The 21,574-nt window shown below is 41.5% G+C and overlaps 1 long non-coding RNA gene across 1 annotated transcript in view; it reads left to right on the top strand.

The window, feature by feature from the left end:
* The window catches only part of LOC147003325 (uncharacterized), a 64,967-nt gene that overhangs the window by 6,576 nt on the left and 36,817 nt on the right, over window positions 1-21,574 (top strand). Inside the window, exons 3-4 of the long non-coding RNA XR_015047970.1 lie at window positions 17,417-17,541; window positions 17,754-18,219. This is a non-coding gene — a long non-coding RNA (uncharacterized LOC147003325). The remainder of the gene's footprint in view (window positions 1-17,416; window positions 17,542-17,753; window positions 18,220-21,574) is intronic.

Below are 21,574 nucleotides of genomic sequence, written 5' to 3'. Positions count from 1 at the left end.
CTAGGAACACTGCAGTTCTCTCTGATTCTTTTATTCACAGGTAGGGGCTGACTGAGGCTTCTGTGCTTCTGTTTGGGTTGCAGCTGGCAGCCTGTGCTTGTGTGTTGATCTCAGGAAGCCTGCAGCTCAAACAAGCAGTCAGGAGATCCAGTCTGGCTGTCCATTTCCTGTGTAGACTCTGGTAGGTGGATGGGTAGGGGAATCGAACACAGAAAGACTCTCCTGGGCATAGATGCCCCAATCAGTTCACTGTGTCTGCCCAAAAACTACCTCCCAGGCAGTTGTGCTCAAGGGGCTCCTGTCCCTGCCTGCAATTCTTACACAGCAGTGCCTAAGTCCAGTTCCAGCCTGGGGTGCTGCCCCTGGCCCTAGCTCTCTGCCTGGGGGCTAGGGGAAGGAACCTCTCTGCAGTTCTCTGTAGGCCCCTCAGACAGACCCAGTCAGCTTTCAGTCCACAGCCTGCTGCAGCCTAGATCTCAGCTCCAGCTGTGTATTCAGGGGTGGGGTGGGAGCAGGGAACTTTTAACTCAGGTTAGCTGAGTTCTAATCCATACGATAGGTGCCAATTTGATGATGTAAAGCTCCAACTCCAATAAGCCAACGAAAACACAACTCAATTAATATGAATATAAGCTGCGCACCTAGATTGGGCAGATTTACCACTACACTGTTCCCCAGCTATGAGATCCCTTATAACTTGACGTTTCCCTAGACCACCTGCTTCTGCTCCATTTCCCTTCCGTCTTCTTGTCTTCAGTTTTCCTCTCCTTGTCTCTCCATCCTCCTTTCTCTCCCCCTCTCTCTCTAAATCTTTTTGCTCCACCTTCCCCTTCCACTGCCCAATTACAGGTTGTACCCTTTATTTTACAAGGTAAAATGGGGAGAAGGTTCACATGAAGTCACCTGAGTGTGAAATTCACTTCTCTTCTGAGGCAGCCTCTCCTGGGGATGCAGAATTAGCATCAAAATACAAACAGCACCAGGACAATCCACAACAGAATAAAGCAATCTATCTATCTATCTATCTATCTATCTATCTATCTATCTATCTATCTATCATCCATCTACTATAGGTTCACAGGAATTTGAGCCTGTTTGGATTGGGAGGGATTCTAGACCTTGGAGGGGTTTCCAGGGCCCTCTCTGTGGGCTGCATGAGCACACACTTAGTTCACACTTGCACTCCCCTTTATGAGAAATCCAATCTCAGAGAAGTCGATGCTGGCTGTGGGTCTCAGATTTCCCTGTGCAGCTTCCATGCTGGCTTATAACGCTGGGAAGTTAGAGAGAATTGAAAGCAAAACGTAGAGTTTGGCTGTGTTGATGGTGTCCTAAGCCCTGGTTGGAAGGAAGAGACCAACCTTCCGTTCAAGCCACCATGCACATGGGGCTACTTACGCCTAGTTCTGTGAAGAAGAGAGTCACTCAACATAGCTGCTTACAACAGTGTAAAAGGCGTGTGCTTTCTGCGAGGTGGAAATACTTTTAGCTTCTCCGGCCTCATATATCCTTTAATGTGCAGCATGCAGCTTAAAATTTTAAAACAGTATAGAGGAATATGTGCAAAAGAAATGTAGAAGGAAGATATGAAGAAGCAAGAAACTGCAGGTGAGACCAGGAGAGAATACACCCACCAGATACAGAAAACTGCATGTGAGACCAGGAGAGGGCAGAGCTGTGGATATTCCAGATGCCTGAACTGGAAGAAAGAGCCATAAGATATTATGACAAATGCATAAAATAGATTAGAGGAAAAAAGTTGGACTGAATAAATGAACAATTGATACACAAAAATGCTAAGGACTGCTTCTTGTTCTCAATGGTGACTGAGTGTGTAAAGTTAACACAGTAATAATTAGCAAGAATAAATCTACCCCAAGATCACCTACACACTAGCAGACTACACGTGCTAGGGAAGTGTTCTGCAACTGAGCTAAATACGTACCTTCTTTTTGTATTTTATTTTGAGCCCAGGGTAGGTTGCCCAGTCTAGCCTTGAAGTTGTCATCTCCCTACCTCAACTTCTCAAGGATATGAGATAACAGGTTTGCGCCACCAGGTATAGCAACGATTATCTTGTGCCTGCTCTGAGGTCTCTCCCTGGATATCTTGGACATGGATGTTGCCAACTTGGAAAAATACAACCACAGCAGCAGGGGTCTTCAGAATGATACTTTAGTTGCCCACTAGATGGCAGTGGAGTGTCATGAATGAAACAGGGCTAATGCCTTCGAGAGTCAGGGAGTGATTTCCCTTCCTGCCTGTTAAAAATCAGGTTTAAGGAGCTAAAGGGAACTGCAACCCTATAGGTGGAACAACATTATGAACTAACCAGTACCCCGGAGCTCTTGTCTCTAGCTGCATATGTATCAAAAGATGGCCTAGTCGGCCATCACTGCAAAGAGGCCCATTGGACTTGCAAACTTTATATGCCCCAGTACAGGGGAACCCCAGGGCCAAAAAGGGGGAGTGGGTGGGTAGGGGATTGGGAGGGTGGGTATGGGGGACTTTTGGGATAGCATTGAAAATGTAAACGAGGAAAATACCTAATAAAAAAAATTATAAAAAAAAAAAAAGAAAAAAAATCAGGTTTACCCAGTACTTCTGAGGATCATAGTTGTGGCGATGTTATCTATGGAATCTTCTGCACCTGAGATTCTCTCTTCCATCTCTTGTATTCTGTTGCTGATGCTCGCATCTATGGTTCCAGATTTCTTTCCTAGGGTTTCTATCTCCAGCGTTGCCTCACTTTGGGTTTTCTTTATTGTGTCTATTTCCCTTTTTATATCTTGGATGGTTTTATTCAATTCCATCACCTATTTGGTTGTGCTTTCCTGCAATTCTTTAAGGGATTTTTGTGTTTCCTCTTTAAGGTCTTCTACCTGTTTTGCTGTGTTTTCCTGTATTTCTTTAAGTGAGTTATTAATGTCCTTCTTGATGTCCTCTACAATCATCATGAGATAGGCTTTTAAATCCGGGTCTAGCTTTTCGGTTGTGTTGGGGTGCCCAGGACTAGGTGGGGTGGGAGTGCTGCGTTCTGATGATGATGAGTGGTCTTGATTTCTGTTAATAGGATTCTTACGTTTGCCTCTCGAAATCTGGTAATCTCTGAAGCTATTGTTATAGTTGTCTCTGGTTAGAGCTTGTTCCTCAGGTGATTAAGTTAGCCTCTATCAGCAGACCTGGAGACTAGCTCTCTCCTTAGTTTCAGTGGTCAGAGTACTCTCTGCAGGCAAGCTCTCCTCTTTCAGGGAAGGTGCCCAGATATCTGGTGTTCGAACCTGCCTCCTGGCAGAAGTTGTGTTCCACTCACCAGAGGTCTTAGGATCCCATGGGCATCCTATGTGGGTCCTTGCGGGTGTCCGGAGACTCCGCGGGCAAGGCACCCTGGTGCTGGAGTGGACGGGAAGGGACTTCTGCCCCTGATCAGGCCAGGTTATCTGCTTCTCTAGTTAATGCAGTCTCAGGTCCCGTGCGATTGGATTGGAGCAGACGCTGTGTTGCACTCACCAGAGGTCTTAAGATCCCGAGGGGGATCCTGTGTATGTCCTTTTGGGTGTCTGAGACTCCTTGGGCAAGGCACCCCGGTGTTGGAGTGGACCGGAAGCCTTCAACAAAATTATAGAAGAAAACTTCCCAAACCTAAAGAAAGATGTGCCCATGAACATACAAGAAGCCTACAGAACTCCAAATAGACTGGACCAGAAAAGAAATTCCTCCCGACACATAATAATCAGAGCAACAACAAATGCACTAAATAAAGATAGAATATTAAAAGAAGTAAGGGAAAAAGGTCAAGTAACATATAAAGGCAGGCCTATCAGAATTACAACAGATTTTTCACCAGAGACTAAGAAAGCCAGAAGATCCTGGACAGATGTTATACAGACACTAAGAGAACACAAATTCCAACCCAGTCTACTATACCCAGCCAAACTTTCAATTACCTTAGATGGAGAAAGGAAAGTATTCCACGACAGAACCAAATTCACACATTATCTTTCCACTAATCCAGCCCTTCAAAGGATAATAATAGAAAAAAACCAATACAAGGACGGAAACCACGTCCTAGAAAAAGCAAGAAGGTAATCCCTCAACAAACCTAAAAGAAGACAGCCACAAGAACAGAATGCCAACTTTAACAACAAAAATAAGAGGAAGCAACAATTACTTTTCCTTAATATCTCTTAATATCACTGGACTCAACTCCCCAATAAAAAGACATAGACTAACAGACTGGCTACACAAACAAGACCCAACATTCTGCTGCTTACAGGAAACTCATCTCAGGGAAAAAGATAGACACTACCTCAGAATGAAAGGCTGGAAAACAATTTTCCAAGCAAATGGTCTGAAGAAAGAAGCTGGAGTAGCCATTCTAATATCTAATAAAATCATCTTCCAACCCAAAGTCATCAAAAAGACAAAGAGGGACACTTTATACACATCAAAGATAAAATCTTCCAAGAGGAACTCTCAATTCTGAATATCTATGCTCCAAATACAAGGGCAGCCACATTCATTAAAGAAACTTTAGTAAATCTCAAATCACACATTGCACCTCACATAATAATAGTGGGAAACTTCAACACACCACTTTCACCAATGGACAGATCATGGAAACAGAAACTAAACAGGGAAACAGTGAAACTAACAGAAGTTATGAAACAAATGGACTTAATAGATATCTACAGAACATTTTATCCCAAAACAAAAGGATATAACTTCTTCTCAGCATCTCATGGTACCTTCTCCAAAATTGACCACATAATTGGTCACAAAACAAGCCTCGACAGATACAAAAATATTGAAATTGTCCCATGCATCCTATCACATCACCATGGACTAAGGCTGATCTTCAATATCAAAATAAATAATAGAAAGCCAACATTCCCGTGGAAAATGAACAACACTCTTCTCAATGATACCTTGGTCAAGGAAGGAATAAAGAAAGAAATTAAGGATTTTTTGGAGTTTAAGGAAAATGAAGCCACAATATACCCAAACTTATGGGACACAATGATAGCATTTCTAAGAGGAAAACTCATAGCTCTGAGTGCCCCCCAAAAGAAACTAGAGAGTGCACACATTAGCAGCTTGACAACACACCTAAGAGCTCTAGAACAAAAGGAAGCAAATTCATCCAAGAGGAGTAGATGGCAGGAAATAATCAAACTCAGGGGAGAAATCAACCAAGTGGAAACAAGAACAACTATTCAAAGATTCAACCAAACGAGGAGCTGGTTCTTTGAGAAAATCAACAAGATAGATAAACCCTTATCCACACTCAGTAGAGGGTACAGGGAAAGCATCCTAATTACCAAAATCAGAAATGAAAAGGGAGACATAACAACAGATCCTGAAGAAATCCAAAACACCATCAGATCCTTCTACAAAAGGCTATACTCAACAAAACTGGAAAACCTGGATGAAATGGTCAAATTTCTAGACAGATACCAGGTACCAAAGTTAAATCAGTATCAAGTTGATGATCTAAACAGTCCCATATCCCCTAAAGGAACAGAAGCAGTCATTAATCGTCTCCCAACCAAATAAAGCCCAGGACCAGATGGGTTTAGTTCAGAGTTCTATCAGACCTTCAAAGAAGATCTAATCCCAGTTCTTCACAAACTATTCCACAAAATAGAAGTAGAAGGTACTTGTACTGGCTAGTTTTGTGTCAACTTGACACAGCTGGAGTTATCACAGAGAAAGAAGCTTCAGTTGAGGAAATGCCTCCATGAGATCCAACTGTAAGGCATTTTCTCAATTAGTGATCAAGGGGGAAAGGTCCCTTATGGGTGGTGCCATCTCTGGGCTGGTAGTCTTGGGTTCTATAAGAGAGCAGGCTGAGCAAGCAATGAGAGGCAAGCCAGTAAAGAACATCTCTCCATGGCCTCTGAATCAGCTCTTGCTTCCTGACCTGCTTGAGTTCCCGTCCTGACTTCCTTTGGTGATGAACAGCAGTATGGAAGTGTAAGCCAAATAAACCCTTTCCTCCCCAACTTGCTTCTTGGTTATGATGTTTGTGCAGGAATAGAAACCCTGACTAAGACAAATTGGTACCAGCAGAGTGGGATATTCCTGTGACAACCTGACCATGTTTTGGGGAGGACTGTGGAAGGACTTTGGAACTTTGGGCTTGAAGATCCATTTGTTGTTAAGAGCTCTGTCAGATGTTGTGTAGGAGCTTGGAAGATAATGTTGAGAACAGTGCAGAAGATGGAGGTCTGGTTTGTGAAATTTCAGAGGGAAAATTAAAGACTCTTTTCAGGGCCATTGCTGTTTTGATTGTGAAGATTCTGTGGTTCTGGTTAGCTGGGGCTGAAGAATCAGCTGTGATTAACAAGATACCAGAATTACTAAAGCAAAAACTTGGCATTACTGGGACTATTGATGCTGGTTAGCTGGAGCTAAGAAATTAGTGGTGATTAAGAAGAGTCCAGCATCATTGAGGTGACATCTTCTGGGAAGTGTTTTCTGAAAACAAAAAGAGGCTGTGTTCCAGAGATAGCCAAGGTTCTACTCCTGCTGCAGCAGGACTTGGTAATATGTAAGGGTCACCCAGGTGGTACTGGTTTTGAAGGCATGAAGGGGTCACAAAGAGCAGCTGAGGCTCGACACTGTGAGAGGCCATGGAAGGCCTTTGGTGAAGGTGCAGCCTCAGTTGCAATTGAAGACTCAGGACTGCAGGGGTCATGCAGTGTTTTGGAGATGCCAGTACCATGAGGTGACCACCAAGAGCAGCAGCAGCAGTGGAGTACAGGCATCTGGAGCTTAGAAGACGACGCGTGTGCTACAAAGGGCATGGCTGGAGAAGTGACCCAAGCCCTTGGAGGAGCCCAGAAGATCGTGAGTTGGATCCCAGACATTGGACAGTTGGAGATTGATTTTTGCTTTGATTGTGATTGTGGCCTGATATTTTCCCTCTTGAAGGAAGGAATTGTTTTAGTGGAGCCCACAGTTAAGAGACTTTTAATTGTAAAAAGACTTTGGATTTTAAAAGAGATGGATATTTTAAAGAGATTGAAATTTTAAGAATATGTAAAGACTGTGGGACTTTTAAAGTTATTTAGATCTTGGGGATGAATAAGAATGTAAGAGTTGAGGCTTACTAGTGATGTGTTTGTGTGTCAAGTTGACAAGGGGTCAATTGTACTGGCTAGTTTTGTGTCAACTTGACACAGCTGGAGTTATCACAGAGAAAGGACCTTCAGTTGAGGAAATGCCTCCATGAGATCCAACTGTAAGGCATTTTCTCAATTAGTGATCAAGGGGGAAAGGTCCCTTATGGGTGGTGCCATCTCTGGGCTGGTAGTCTTGGGATCTATAAGAGAGCAGTCTGAGCAAGCCATGAGAGGCAAGCCAGTAAAGAACATCCCTCCATGGCCTCTGAATCAGCTCTTGCTTCCTGACCTGCTTGAGTTCCCGTCCTGACTTCCTTTGGTGATGAACAGCAGTATGGAAGTTTAAGCCAAATAAACCCTTTCCTCCCCAACTTGCTTCTTGGTCATGATGTTTGTGCAGGAATAGAAACCCTGAGTAAGACAGTACTCTACCTAACTCATTCTATGGAGCCACAATTACTCTGATACCTAAACCACAAAAAGATCTAACAAAGATAGAGAACTTTAGACCAATTTCCCTTATGAATATCGATGCAAAAATACGCAATAAAGTTCTTGCTAACCGAATCCAAAAACACATCAAAACAATCATCCATCCTGACCAAGTAGGTTTCATCCCAGGGATGCAGGGATGGTTCAATATACGGAAATCCATCAACGTAATCCAGTATATAAACAAACTCAAAGACAAAAACCACATGGTCATCTCGTTAGATGCGGAAAAAGCATTTGACAAGATCCAACACCCATTCATGATAAAAGTCTTGGAAAGATCAGGAATTCAAGGCCCATACCTAAACATGATAAAAGCAATCTACAGAAAACCAGTAGCCAACATCAAAGTAAATGGTGAGAAGCTGCAAGCAATCCCACTAAAATCAGGGACTAGACAAGGCTGCCCGCTTTCTCCCTACCTATTCAACATAGTACTTGAAGTCCCATCCAGAGCAATTCGACAACAAAAGGAGATCAAGGGGATACAAATTGGAAAAGATGAAGTCAAAATATCACTTTTTGCAGATGATAAGATGATATGATAGTATATATAACTGACCCTAAAAATTCCACCAGAGAACTCCTAAGCCTGATAAACAGCTTCAATGAAGTAGCTGGATATAAAATTAACTCAAACAAGTCAATGGCCTTTCTCTACACAAAGGATAAACAGGCTGAGAAAGAAATTAGGAAAACAACACCCTTCTCAATAGTCACAAATAATATAAAATACGTTGGTGTGACTCTAACTAAGGAAGTGAAAGATCTGTATGATAAGAACATCAAGTCTCAGAAGAAAGAAATTAAAGAAGATCTCAGAAGATGGAAAGATATCCCAGGCTCATGGATTGACAGGATCAATATAGTAAAACTGGCTATCTTGCCAAAAGCAATCTACAGATTCAATGCAATCCCCATCAAAATTCCAACTTGGGTTGGGGAGAGAGAAATCCGGCCTACATAGGGCCACAAGCCTCTTCCGGTCAGAAAAGCACCGGGGCAGCTAGGGCGCAGGGTCGGCTGACACTCGCCAGCTACCCACAACACCCGCCACAGGATCTTAAGACTTCTGGTGAGTGGAACACAGCCTCTGCTCCAATCCAATTGCGCGCGGGACCTGAGACTGCATTAGTTAGGGAAGCAGAAACCGGCCTGAGTAGGGCCACAGGCCTCATCCGGCCGGATCAGCACAGGGGTAGCTTGAACGCAGGGTCGCCTGACACCTGCCAGCTACCCACGACCCCCGCCACAGGATTTTGAGACTGCTGGTGAGTGGAACACAGCTTCTGCTCCAGTCCAATCACACGGGACCTGAGACTGCTTTGGTTGGGGAGGCAGAAATCCGGCCTACGTAGGGCCACAAGCCTCTTCCGGTCAGAAAAGCACCTGGGTATCTAGGGCGCAGGATCGGCTGACACTCGCCAGCTACCCACAACACCCGCCACAGGATCTTAAGACTTCTGGTGAGTGGAACACAGCTTCTGCTCCAATCCAATTGCGCGCGGGACCAGAGACTGCATTAGTTAGGGAAGCAGAAACCGGCCTGAGTAGGACCACAGGCCTCTTCCGGCTGGACCAGCACCGGGGTACCGCCAGCTACCCACGACCCCCGCCACAGGATTTTGAGACTGCTGGTGAGTGGAACACAGCTTCTGCTCCAATCTTTAAACAGTGACAACGATAACAACTAACCCCAGAGATTACCAGATGGCGAAAGGTAAACGTAATAATCTTACTAACAGAAACCAAGACCACTCACCATCATCAGAACCCAGCACCCCCACTTCGCCCAGTCCAGGGCACCCCAACACACCGGAAAAGCTAGACACGGATCTAAAAGCATATCTCATGATGATGGTAGAGGACATCAAGAAGGACTTTAATAACTCACTTAAAGAATTACAGGAGTAGCCGGGCGTGGTGGCGCACGCCTTTAATCCCAGCACTCGGGAGGCAGAGGCAGGCTGATTTCTGAGTTCGAGGCCAGCCTGGTCTACAAAGTGAGTGCCAGGATAGCCAGGGCTACACAGAGAAACCCTGTCTCGAAAAAACAACAAAAAAAAAACAAAACAAAACAAAAAAAAGAATTACAGGAGAACATGGCTAAAGAGTTACAAGTCCTTAAAGAAAAACAGGATAACACAATCAAACAGGTAGACGTCCTTAAAGAAAAACAGGATAACACAATCAAACAGGTAGACGTCCTTAAAGAAAAACAGGAAAACACATCCAAACAGATGATGGAAATGAACAAAACCATACTAGACCTAAAAAGGGAAGTAGACACAATAAAGAAAACCCAAAATGAGGCAACACTGGAGATAGAAACCCTAGGAAAGAAATCTGGAACCATAGATACGAGCATCAGCAACAGAATACAAGAGATGGAAGAGAGAATCTCAGGTGAAGAAGATTCCATAGAGAACATCGGCACAACAATCAAGGAAAATGTAAAATGCAAAAAGTTCCTAACTCAAAACATCCAAGAAATACAGGACACAATGAGAAGACCAAACCTACGGATAATAGGAGTGGATGAGAATGAAGATTTTCAACTCAAAGGACCAGCAAACATCTTCAACAAAATTATAGAAGAAAACTTCCCAAATCTAAAGAAAGAGATGCCCATGAACATACAAGAAGCCTACAGAACTCCAAATAGACTGGACCAGAAAAGAAATACCTCCCGACACATAATAATCAGAACAACAAATGCTCTAAATAAAGATAGAATACTAAAAGCAGTAAGAGAAAAAGGCCAAGTAACATATAAAGGCAAGCCTATCAGAATTACACCAGATTTTTCACCAGAGACTATGAAAGCCAGAAGATCCTGGACGGATGTTATACAGACACTAAAAGAACACAAATTCCAGCCCAAAAGTCCCCCATAGCGCCCCCCACTTCCCTACCCACCCATTCCCATTCTTTTGGCCCTGGCATTCCCCTATATTGGGGCATATAAAGTTTGCAAGTCCAATGGGCCTCTCTTTCCATTGATGGCCGACTAGGCCATCTTTCGATACATATGCAGCTAGAGACAAGAGCTCCGGGGTTCTGGTTAGTACATCATGTTGTTCCAACAATAGGGTTGCAGATCCCTTTAGCTCCTTGGGTACTTTCTCTAGCTTCTCCATTGGGAGCCCTGTGATACATCCAATAGCTGACTGTGAACATCCACTCCTGTGTTTGCTAGGCCCCGGCATCGTCTCACAAGAGACAGCTATATTTGGGTCCTTTCAGCAAAATCTTGCTAGTGTATGCAATGGTGTCAGCATTTAGAAGCTGATTTTGGGATGGATCCCTGGATACAGCAGTCTCTAAATGGTCCATCCTTTCATCACAGCTACGAACTTTGTCTCTGTAACTTCTTCCCTGGGTGTTTTGTTCCCAATTCTAAGAAGGGGCACAGTGTCCACACTTTGGTCTTCATTCTTCTTGAGTTTCATGTGTTTAGCAAATTGTATCTTATATCTTGGGTATCCTAAGTTTTGGGCTAATATCCACTTATCAGTGAATACATATTGTGTGAGTTCTTTTGTGATTGTGTTACTTCACTCAAGATGATGCCCTCCAGGTCCATCAATTTGGCTAGGAATTTCATAAATTCATTCTTTTTAATAGCTGAGTAGTACTCCATTGTGTAAATGTACCATAATTTCTGTATCCATTCCTCTGTTGAGGGACATCTGGGTTCTTTCCAGCTTCTGGCTATTATAAATAGGGCTGCTATGAACATAGTGGAGCATGTGTCCTTTTTACCGGTTGGGACATCTTCTGGATATATGCCCAGGAGAGGTATTGCTGGATCCTCCGGTAGTACTATGTCCAATTTTCTGAGGAACCGCCAGACTGATTTCCAGAGTGGTTGTACAAGCTTGCAATCCCACCAACAATGGAGGAGTGTTCCTCTTTCTTCACATCCTCGCCAGCATCTGCTGTCACCTGAAATTTTGATCTTAGCCATTCTGACTGGTGTGAGGTGGAATCTCAGGGTTGTTTTGATTTGCATTTCCCTGATGATTAAGGATGTTGAACATTTTTTCAGGTGCTTCTCTACCATTCGGTATTCTTCAGGTGAGAATTCTTTGTTGGGTTCTGAGCCCCAATTTTTAATGGGGTTATTTGACTTTCTGGAGTCCACCTTCTTGAGTTCTTTATATATATTGGATATTAGTCCCTTATCTGATTTAGGATAGGTGAAGATCCTTTCCCAATCTGTTGGTGGTTTTTTTGTTTTATTGATGGTGTCTTTAGCCTTGCAGAAGCTTTGCAGTTTCATGAGGTCCCACTTGTCAATTCTCGATCTTACAGCACAAGCCATTACTGTTCTATTCAGGAATTTTTCCCCTGTGCCCATATCTTCAAGGCTTTTCCCCACTTTCTCCTCTATAAGTTTCAGTGTCTCTGGTTTTATGTGTAGTTCCTTGATCCACTTAGACTTGACCTTAGTACAAGGAGATAGGAATGGATCGATTCGCATTCTTCTACATGTTAACAACCAGTTGTGCCAGCACCATTTGTTGAAAATGCTGTCTTTCTTCCACTGGATGTTTTTAGCTCCCTTGTCAAAGATCAAGTGACCGTAGGTGTGTGGGTTCATTTCTGGGTCTTCAATTCTATTCCATTGGTCTATTTGTCTGTCACTATACCAGTACCATGCAGTTTTTATCACAATTGCTCTGTAGTAAAGCTTTAGGTCCGGCATGGTGATTCCACCAGAGGTTCTTTTATCCTTGAGAAGAGTTTTTGCTATCCTAGGTTTTTTGTTATTCCAGATGAATTTGCAGATTGCACTTTCTAATTCGTTGAAGAATTGATTTGGAATTTTGATGGGGATTGCATTGAATCTGTAGATTGCTTTTGGCAAGATAGCCATTTTTACAATGTTGATCCTGCCAATCCGTGAGCATGGGATATCTTTCCATCTTCTGAGATCTTCTATAATTTCTTTCTTCAGAGACTTGAAGTTTTTATTATACAGATCTTTCACTTCCTTAGTTAGAGTCACGCCAAGATATTTTATATTATTTGTGACTATTGAGAAGGGTGTTGTTTCCCTAATTTCTTTCTCGGCCTGTTTATTCTTTGTGTAGAGAAAGGCCATTGATTTGTTTGAGTTAATTTTATATCCAGCTACTTCACCGAAGCTGTTTATCAGGCTCAGGAGTTCTCTGGTGGAATTTTTAGGGTCACTTATATATACTATCATATCATCTGCAAAGAGTGATATTTTGACTTCATCTTTTCCAATTTGTATCCCTTTGATCTCCTTTTGTTGTCGAATTGCTCTGGCTAGGACTTCAAGTACAATGTTGAATAGGTATGGAGCAAGTGGACAGCCTTGTCTAGTCCCTGATTTTAGAGGGATTGCTTCAAGCTTCTCACCATTTACTTTGATGTTGGCCACTGGTTTGCTGTAGATTGCTTTTATCATGTTTAGGTATGGGCCTTGAATTCCTGATCTTTCCAAGACTTTTATCATGAATGGGTGTTGGATCTTGTCAAATGCTTTTTCCGTATCTAACGAGATGACCATGTGGTTTTTGTCTTCGAGTTTGTTTATATACTGGATTACGTTGATTGATTTCCGTATATTGAACCATCCCTGCATCCCTGGGATGAAACCTACTTGGTCAGGATGGATGATTGTTTTGATGTGTTCTTGGATTCGGTTAGCAAGAACTTTATTGAGGATTTTTGCATCAATATTCATAAGGGATATTGGTCTGAAGTTTTCTATCTTTGTTGGGTCTTTTTGTGGTTTAGGTATCAGAGTAATTGTGGCTTCATAGAATGAGTTGGGTAGAGTACCTTCTGTTTCTATTTTGTGGAATAGTTTGTGAAGAACTGGGATTAGATCTTCTTTGAAGGTCTGATAGAACTCTGCACTAAACCCATCTGGTCCTGGGCTTTTTTTAGTTGGGACACTATTAATGACTGCTTCTATTTCTTTGGGGGATATAGGGCTTTTTAGATCATTAACCTGATCTTGATTCAACTTTGGTACCTGGTATCTGTCTAGGAACTTGTCCATTTCATCCAGGTTCTCCAGTTTTGTTGAGTATAGCCTTTGGTAGAAGGATCTGATGGTGTTTTGGATGTCTTCAGGATCTGTTGTTATGTCTCCTTTTTCATTTCTGATTTTGTTAATTAGGATGCTTTCCCTGTGCCCTCTAGTGAGTCTGGCTAAGGGTTTATCTATCTTGTTGATTTTCTCAAAGAACCAGCTCCTTGATTGGTTGATTCTTTGAATAGTTTTTCTTGTTTCCACTTGGTTGATTTTGCCCCTGAGTTTGATTATTTCCTGCCGTCTACTCCTCTTGGGTGAATTTGCTTCCTTTTGTTCTAGTGCTTTTAGGTATGTTGTCAATCTGCTAATGTGTGCTCTCTCTAGTTTCCTTTTGGAAGCACTCAGAGCTATGAGTTTTCCTCTTAGAAATGCTTTCATTGCATTTCTAAGTTTGCAATTTCATTGCATCCCATAAGTTTGGGTATGTTGTGGCTTCATTTTCATTGAACTCTAAAAAGTCCTTAATTTCTTTCTTTATTCCTTCCTTGACCAAGGTATCATTGAGAAGAGTGTTGTTCAGTTTCCACGTGAAGGTTGGCTTTCTATTATTTATTTTGTTATTGAAGGTCAGCCTTAGTTCATGGTGATCTGATAGGATGCATGGGACAATTTCAATATTTTTGTATCTGTTGAGGCCTGTTTTGTGACCAATTATGTGGTTAATTTTGGAGAAGGTACCATGAGGTGCTGAGAAGAAGGTATATCCTTTTGTTTTAGGATAGAATGTTCTGTAGATATCTGCCAGATCCATTTGATTCATAACTTCTGTTAGTTTCACTGTGTCCCTGTTTAGTTTCTGTTTCCACGATCTGTCCATTGGTGAAAGTGGTGTGTTGAAGTCTCCCACTATTATTGTATGAGGTGCAATGTGTGCTTTGAGATTTACTAAAGTTTCTTTAATGAATGTGGCTGCCTTTGTACTTGGAGCATAGATATTCAGGATTGATAGTTCCTCTTGGAGGATTTTACCTTTGATGAGTATGAAGTGTCCCTCCCTGTCTTTTTTAATGACTTTGGGTTGGAAGTCAATCTTATCAGATATTAGAATGGCTACTCCAGCTTGTTTCTTCATACCATTTGCTTGGAAAATTGTTTTCCAGCCTTTCATTCTGAGGTAGTGTCTATCTTTTTCTCTGAGATGAGTTTCCTGTAAGCAGCAAAATGTTGGGTCTTGTTTGTGTAGCCAGTTTGTTAGTCTATGTCTTTTTATCGGGGAGTTGAGTCCATTGATATTAAGAGATATTAAGGAAAAGTAATTGTTGTTTCCTGTTATTTTTGTTGTTAAAGTTGGCATTCTGTTCTTGTGGCTGTCTTCTTTTAGGTTTGTTGAGGGATTACCTTCTTGTTGTTTCTAGGGCGTGGTTCCTGTCCTTGTATTGGTTTTTTCTGTTATTATCCTTTGAAGGGCTGGATTCGTGGAGAGATAATGTGTGAATTTGGTTTTGTCGTGGAATACTTTGTTTTCTCTATCTATGGTATTTGAGAGTTTGGTTGGGTATAGTAGCCTGGGCTGGAATTTGTGTTCTCTTAGTGTCTGTATAACATCCGTCCAGGATCTTCTGGCTTTCATAGTCTCCGGTGAAAAATCTGGTGTAATTCTGATAGGCTTGCCTTTATATGTTACTTGGCCTTTTTCTCTTACTGCTTTTAGTATTCTATCTTTATTTAAAGCATTTGTTGTTCTGATTATTATGTGTCGGGAGGTATTTTCTGGTCCAGTCTATTTGGAGTTCTGTAGGCTTCTTGTATGTTCATGGGCACCTCTTTCTTTAGGTTTGGGAAGTTTTCTTCTATAATTTTGTTGAAGATATTTGCTGGTCCTTTGAGTTGAAAATCTTCATTCTCATCCACTCCTATTATCCGTAGGTTTGGTCTTCTCATTGTGTCCTGTATTTCTTGGATGTTTTGAGTTAGGATCTTTTTGCATTTTACATTTTCCTTGATTGTTGTGCCGATGTTCTCTATGGAATCTTCTGCACCTGAGATTCTCTCTTCCATCTCTTGTATTCTGTTGCTGATGTTGGTATCTATGGTTCCAGATTTCTTTCCTAGGGTTTCTATCTCCAGTGTTGCCTCATTTTGGGTTTTCTTTATTGTGTCTACTTCCCTTTTTAGGTTTAGTATGGTTTTGTTCATTTCCATCATCTGTTTGGATGTGTTTTCCTGTTTTTCATTAAGGACTTCTACCTGTTTGATTATGTTATCCTGTTTTTCTTTAAGGATTTGTAACTCTTTAGCAGTGTTCTCCTGCAATTCTTTAAGGGATTTTTGTGCTTCCTCTTTAATGTCTTCTACCTGTTTAGCAGTGTTCTCCTGTATTTCTTTAAGTGTGTTATTAAAGTCCTTCTTGAAGTCCTCTACCATCATCATGAGATATGCTTTTAGATCCGTGTCTAGGTTTTCCGGTGTGTTGGGGTGCCCTGGACTGGGCGAAGTGGGAGTGCTGGGTTCTGATGATGGTGAGTGGTCTTGGTTTCTGTTAGTAAGATTATTACGTTTACCTTTCGCCATCTGGTAATCTCTGGGGTTAGTTGTTGTCGTTGTCACTGTTTAAAGATTGGAGCAGAAGCTGTGTTCCACTCACCAGCAGTCTCAAAATCCTGTGGCGGGGGTCGTGGGTAGCTGGCGGGTGTCAGCCGACCCTGCGCTCTAGCTACCCAGGTGCTGGTCAGGCTGGATGAGGCCTGTGGCCCTACTCAGGCCGGTTTCTGCTTGCCTAACTAATGCAGTCTCAGGTCTCGCGCACAATTGGATTGGAGCAGAAGCTGTGTTCCACTCACCAGAAGTTTTAAGATCCTGTGGCAGGTGTTGTGTGTAGCTGGCGAGTGTCAGCCGACCCTGCGCCCTAGCTACCCCGGTGCTTTTCTGACCGGAAGAGGCTTGTGGCCCTATGTAGGCCGGATTTCTGCCTCCCCAACCAAAGCAGTCTCAGGCCCCGCGTGATTGGACTGGAGCAGAAGCTGTGTTCCACTCACCAGCAGTCTCAAAATCCTGTGGCGGGGGTAGTGGGTAGCTGGCGGGTGTCAGCCGACCCTGCGCTCTAGCTACCCCGGTGCTGGTCCGGCTGGATGAGGCCTGTGGCCCTACTCGAGTTTCTATTTTTCATTCTTTATCTCTCTTAAAGTTTTCTGCCCAATTTTGGAAATGATAGAAGTTTATACAGACACACATTTACATATATACATCTTTTAAGTTTAGAGCTCAAGCTTCATTGTTAAACTGTCTGTTAAAAAGAGGTTAAATGGCAAGAATACATATATAAAAATCATGAAAAAATGACATAACCCTAATGTATAACTTTTGCTTTTATGAACTACAACAGTTTTGAAGCAAATCTCCTTGTTAAAGCTCCTACAGCCTCATATACTTACAAGGAAAGTCCTTATGTACTCTGTGGATTGAAAACTAGTTAAGTTTTTATTAGGATCAGTCAATATCCAGTGATTCAAATTCAGGTTAAAGGCATCCAGTTTACAGGATCATTAGAATGTGAAGCAAAGTCCTTCAGCTGTATGCCTTTAAACTGCCACACAAACGCATCACAGCAATGTTCAGGTTGTAACTGAAAATTTTCCAGTGCACTGCTGGGGCTTGAAATCTATGCATTTTAAGTAAGCCCACTAAAGTCAATTCGTTGTTGAGGCTACTGCCAAGAACATGGTCTGCTTGAAAACAGAATATATCACTGATTATCTCATGTTGGAATTCCCTCTTTGTGCAGATAATTACCGTGTATGCAAAGCTGCTTTATTCCATAATAAGGAAGGTGGGCCTGGATTACCACAGAAGAGGAAAACTCCTGCAGAAAATGTTGTCAGAAGCTGTATTCTTAAGAGATGTTCTCAGGTGAGGTGTTCTTATATAAGTGGGGTCCACTTATAGGTTAGATAGTCTTAGTTTTTAAGATGGTTATAGAAATATTAGTAAAAAAACCCCAAGTATATACAGAAAACATGCAAATATATTGAAAGTTTTTACAAATGGATGGGGAAACATCTTTTTGCTTACTTCAAAAATTATTTGATGATAATGACATCTTAATTTTTTCCTTGTTATAGCAATCTACGGTAAACTTCACAACTTGGAAATGCATTTTTCCATGAGTGAATCTATGAAAGTTGTTTCAGAATTTAAAGTTCAGTGACACAGTGGTTACTCCACCTACCTTTGGCAACTTGTTATGGAAAACTTGAAGGAGGACTAGCGAGATGGCTCAGCAGGTAAAGCTGTTTGCCACCCAAATCTCACCTCCTGTATTCCATCACCAAATTGAACTGTGACACAGAAGGACTAACTTCAGGGAGTTGACCTCTGAACTTCCCACTCATGCTGTGGGTTTTGTGTGCCAACACTCACACACATAGCTGCTACTTCAGTCAACGCCAGTGTGCTTTTAGAGCTAACATCTTGCTACATTTCTGAAAGTTTCTTTTGTTTGCTGCCTTGAAGTCTTCAAGCTGCCTTATCGAAGACTGAAGAGCATTTTCATACAGAAATTCAAGAATAAGCTTCAGTTATTAAACAGTGAGTATCTGAAAATCAGGACATGATTTGAATTAATTACTTTCTCTCATGCCTTTTACAGTTATGTGTGTTTGTTGGCCTCTGCCACAATCACTGTCATCAGGTCTGACCGCAAGCACATTCACCAATTATTTTACATAGGGTGTCTATGTCACTAATTGAACACCATGACCAAAAGCAACCCGGGAAGAAAAAGGTTTATTGATTACTCTTAAGTATCCTGAGTCACAGTCCATTGAGGGAAGCCAAGGCAAGGACTCAAAATGGGAAGCAATCTGGAGGCAGGACCTGATGCAGAGGCCATGGATGAGTGATGTACACTGGTTCCTCAGCTTACTTTTAAAAAACGATTTATGCATGTATTTTATATATGTGAATGTCTTTTTATTTTTTATTAGATATTTTCTTCATTTACATTACAAATGTTATCCCCAAAGCCCCTATACCCTCCCCCATCCCTGCTCCTTAACCCACCAACTCCCACTTCCTGGCCCTGGTGAATGCCTTAAATGCACATCATTTAAATGCACATCAGAAAATGAAATCAGATCCCATTATAGATGGTTGTGAGCCACCATTTGGATTCTGGGAATTGAACTCAGGACCTTTGGAAGAATAGCAGTGCTCTTAACCAATGAGCCATCTCTCCAGCCACACTCCACCAATTTTCTTAGGGGCTCTAGGTCCACCAGCCTAGGAATGGCACCATGTAGAATGGAATGGGTCCTCCCATCTCAATGACTATTAAGAAAATGCCGTGAAGTTTTTCTTTCAGCTTGATTTTCTGGAGGCATTTTCTCAATTGAGATTCCCTGGGCTCAGATATCTTTATCTTGTTTCAAAGCTAAAGTTGACACAAAACTAGACAGCATACACTGAACACTCTACAGCCTTTTAGTTTCTTTCTTGCTGCTGTGACACAATACCTGGCAGAAACAAGGAGGGGAGGTTTGTTTGCGCTCATGTTCAGAGATCTGTAGTGTATCACAGCAGGACAGGCATGGTGGAATGGCACAGTTAATAGCAGTGTGGTGTATAGCAGTAGCTTCTGTCATGGCTGATCTGAAAAGAAAAAGGCCAGAACCATTTCTAGACTATAACCTTAAAGGACACTTCTAATTATCCACTTCTGCTAGGAAGGCTCTGTTTCCTGAAGGTTATATAGCCTTCCCAATCACTACCACCAGCTAAAGAACAAGTGATCAATGGCACTAATTGAGTCAAGAGATGACAAACACTGTCAAGTTTGCAGAAAAATCTTCTGTATCACTGGTAAGGATATAAGCTTTTACATTGCGTATAGGAGTTGTAACAGGCCCCAGACCTTAGCACAACTGAGACCATGCTGGAAACACCATGCTGACCTTAGAATCCAGCATGTAGACCCCTACACCTGCCAAAAATTGCAACAAAGGCTTAACCATCAAACACCTAGGACATAGTTCCTGGATCCAGGAAAAGCCCCTAAATGTATTAGCCTTGCCTTTTTACTTCTGTAGTTCTGCTTCTTGATAACTCTTACTGAAAACTGAAATGTGTCAGCTCAAGATATAGTTTTTGTGCTTAAAACTCCAAAGTCAGGCTAGAAAGATGGCTCAGTGGTTAAGAGCACTGGGTGATCTTCCAAAGGTCCTGAGTTCAATTCCCAGCAAAATCATGGAGGCTCAAAACCATCTATAATGGAATTTGATACCTTACTCTGGCATGCAGATGTACATGCAGATAGCATACTCACATACATAAAATAAATAAAATAATATAAAAATTATTATAATAAAATAAAATACAATTTAAAGAATTATAATAAAATAAATATAATATAATATAGAATTATTATAATAAAATAAAATTATAATAAAATAAAATACAATTTTAAGAATTGTCCAAAGGTAGTGCGATTCAGGGCTACATGATTTCCACAAGTTCCTGAGGGAGCTGCTGACCAGAAGTACAGACATTGTATTGACCTTTAAAAGTGTCCATGAAAGCCGGGCGTGGTGGTGCACGCCTTTAATCCCAGCACTCGGGAGGCAGAGGCTGGCGGATTTCTGAGTTTTCTGAGTTCGAGGCCAGCCTGGTCTACAAAGTGAGTTCCAGAACAGCCAGGGCTATACAGAGAAACTCTGTCACAAAAAGCAAAAAAACCAAAACCAAACAAACAAAAAAACCAAAAAAACCCCCAAACTGTCCATGAGTGTTTGCTAGAATCACTACACAGCAGAAACACAGCGGAGGGGCGGCTCTTCAAAAAATTAAGAATGAATCTTAACATATGGCCCAGGTAATACCACCCCTGGGTATTTACAAAAAGGAATTCAAATCACTATATTAGAGGCATATTTGCCTGTCAGTGTTGGTTGTAGCACACTTGTACTTGGCTCTCACTTTGCATAGCTAGAATATCTAGTTAGAGTTCCCTAGAGGAACAAAATTGATACAATGAATATCTATGGAGAATATATCTATCTATCTATCTATCTATCTATCTATCCATCTATCTATCTATATGAATGACTTGCAGGCTGTGGTCTTGTAGTACAGTAATAGTACAATAATGGCTGTCTAACACCAGTTCTGTAGCTATTCAATCCATGTGGCTATTTGATCTGGTCTTCAGTATACATTGTCTGGAATCCTGAAGAATGAGGCTGTAATGCCAGTAGAGGAATGGACTGGATAGCAAGTGCAAGGACAAGCAAGCAAAGAACAAAATGCTTCCTAATCCACATTCTCTACATAGACTGACACAAGGAGGTTTGGCCAAATTAAAGGTAGATCTTCCCACCAAAGAAGATCCAGATTAATGTTCAGTATGTGTACTTCAAATGAGTTAATAACTTTTAATTAAGAAAATCCCCTCACAGGTGTACCCAATAAATTAAGTTTTAATTAATTAGAGATGTAGTCAGGTTAACACCAAAAACAGCTATTACAACAGTCCACAGCAGCTATATTAGGAAAATAGCCTTAGTGTCAACAACAGAGAAGAGTATAAAGGAAATGTGATGTGTAAACACAATGGGAAATTTATTCATAAAAATGAAATTATGTTGTCGACAGGAAAACAATTTAGTGGAGACTATCATGCCTTAACTAGGCTCAGTATGAATGAATATGAGCTGTGTTGAGAGGTGAGAAATGTACAGGTTTATGGAAATGGAAGGAGTGTGTGCTCAATATTCAGTATGTAATTCAAGATATACCATGTCCAGTGAATGAAAAACGCGAAAATAATTTTAGCACAACCGTAGAATTTTCTCAATTGGTTTAATGTTAAATAACTATTTCTTAAGTTTATGTTCATATAGAATATAATAAAAACAAAATCTTCACAGTTAAGAGAAATAGAATAAAG

Source organism: Mus caroli, unplaced genomic scaffold (genome assembly GCF_978045245.1).
Source record: "Mus caroli unplaced genomic scaffold, Mus_caroli_1 scaffold_8, whole genome shotgun sequence".
Classification (NCBI taxonomy): Eukaryota; Metazoa; Chordata; class Mammalia; order Rodentia; family Muridae; genus Mus; species Mus caroli.
The sequence above is the reverse complement of the archived record's forward strand: the minus strand, read 5'-3'. Positions and strand labels throughout refer to the sequence as shown.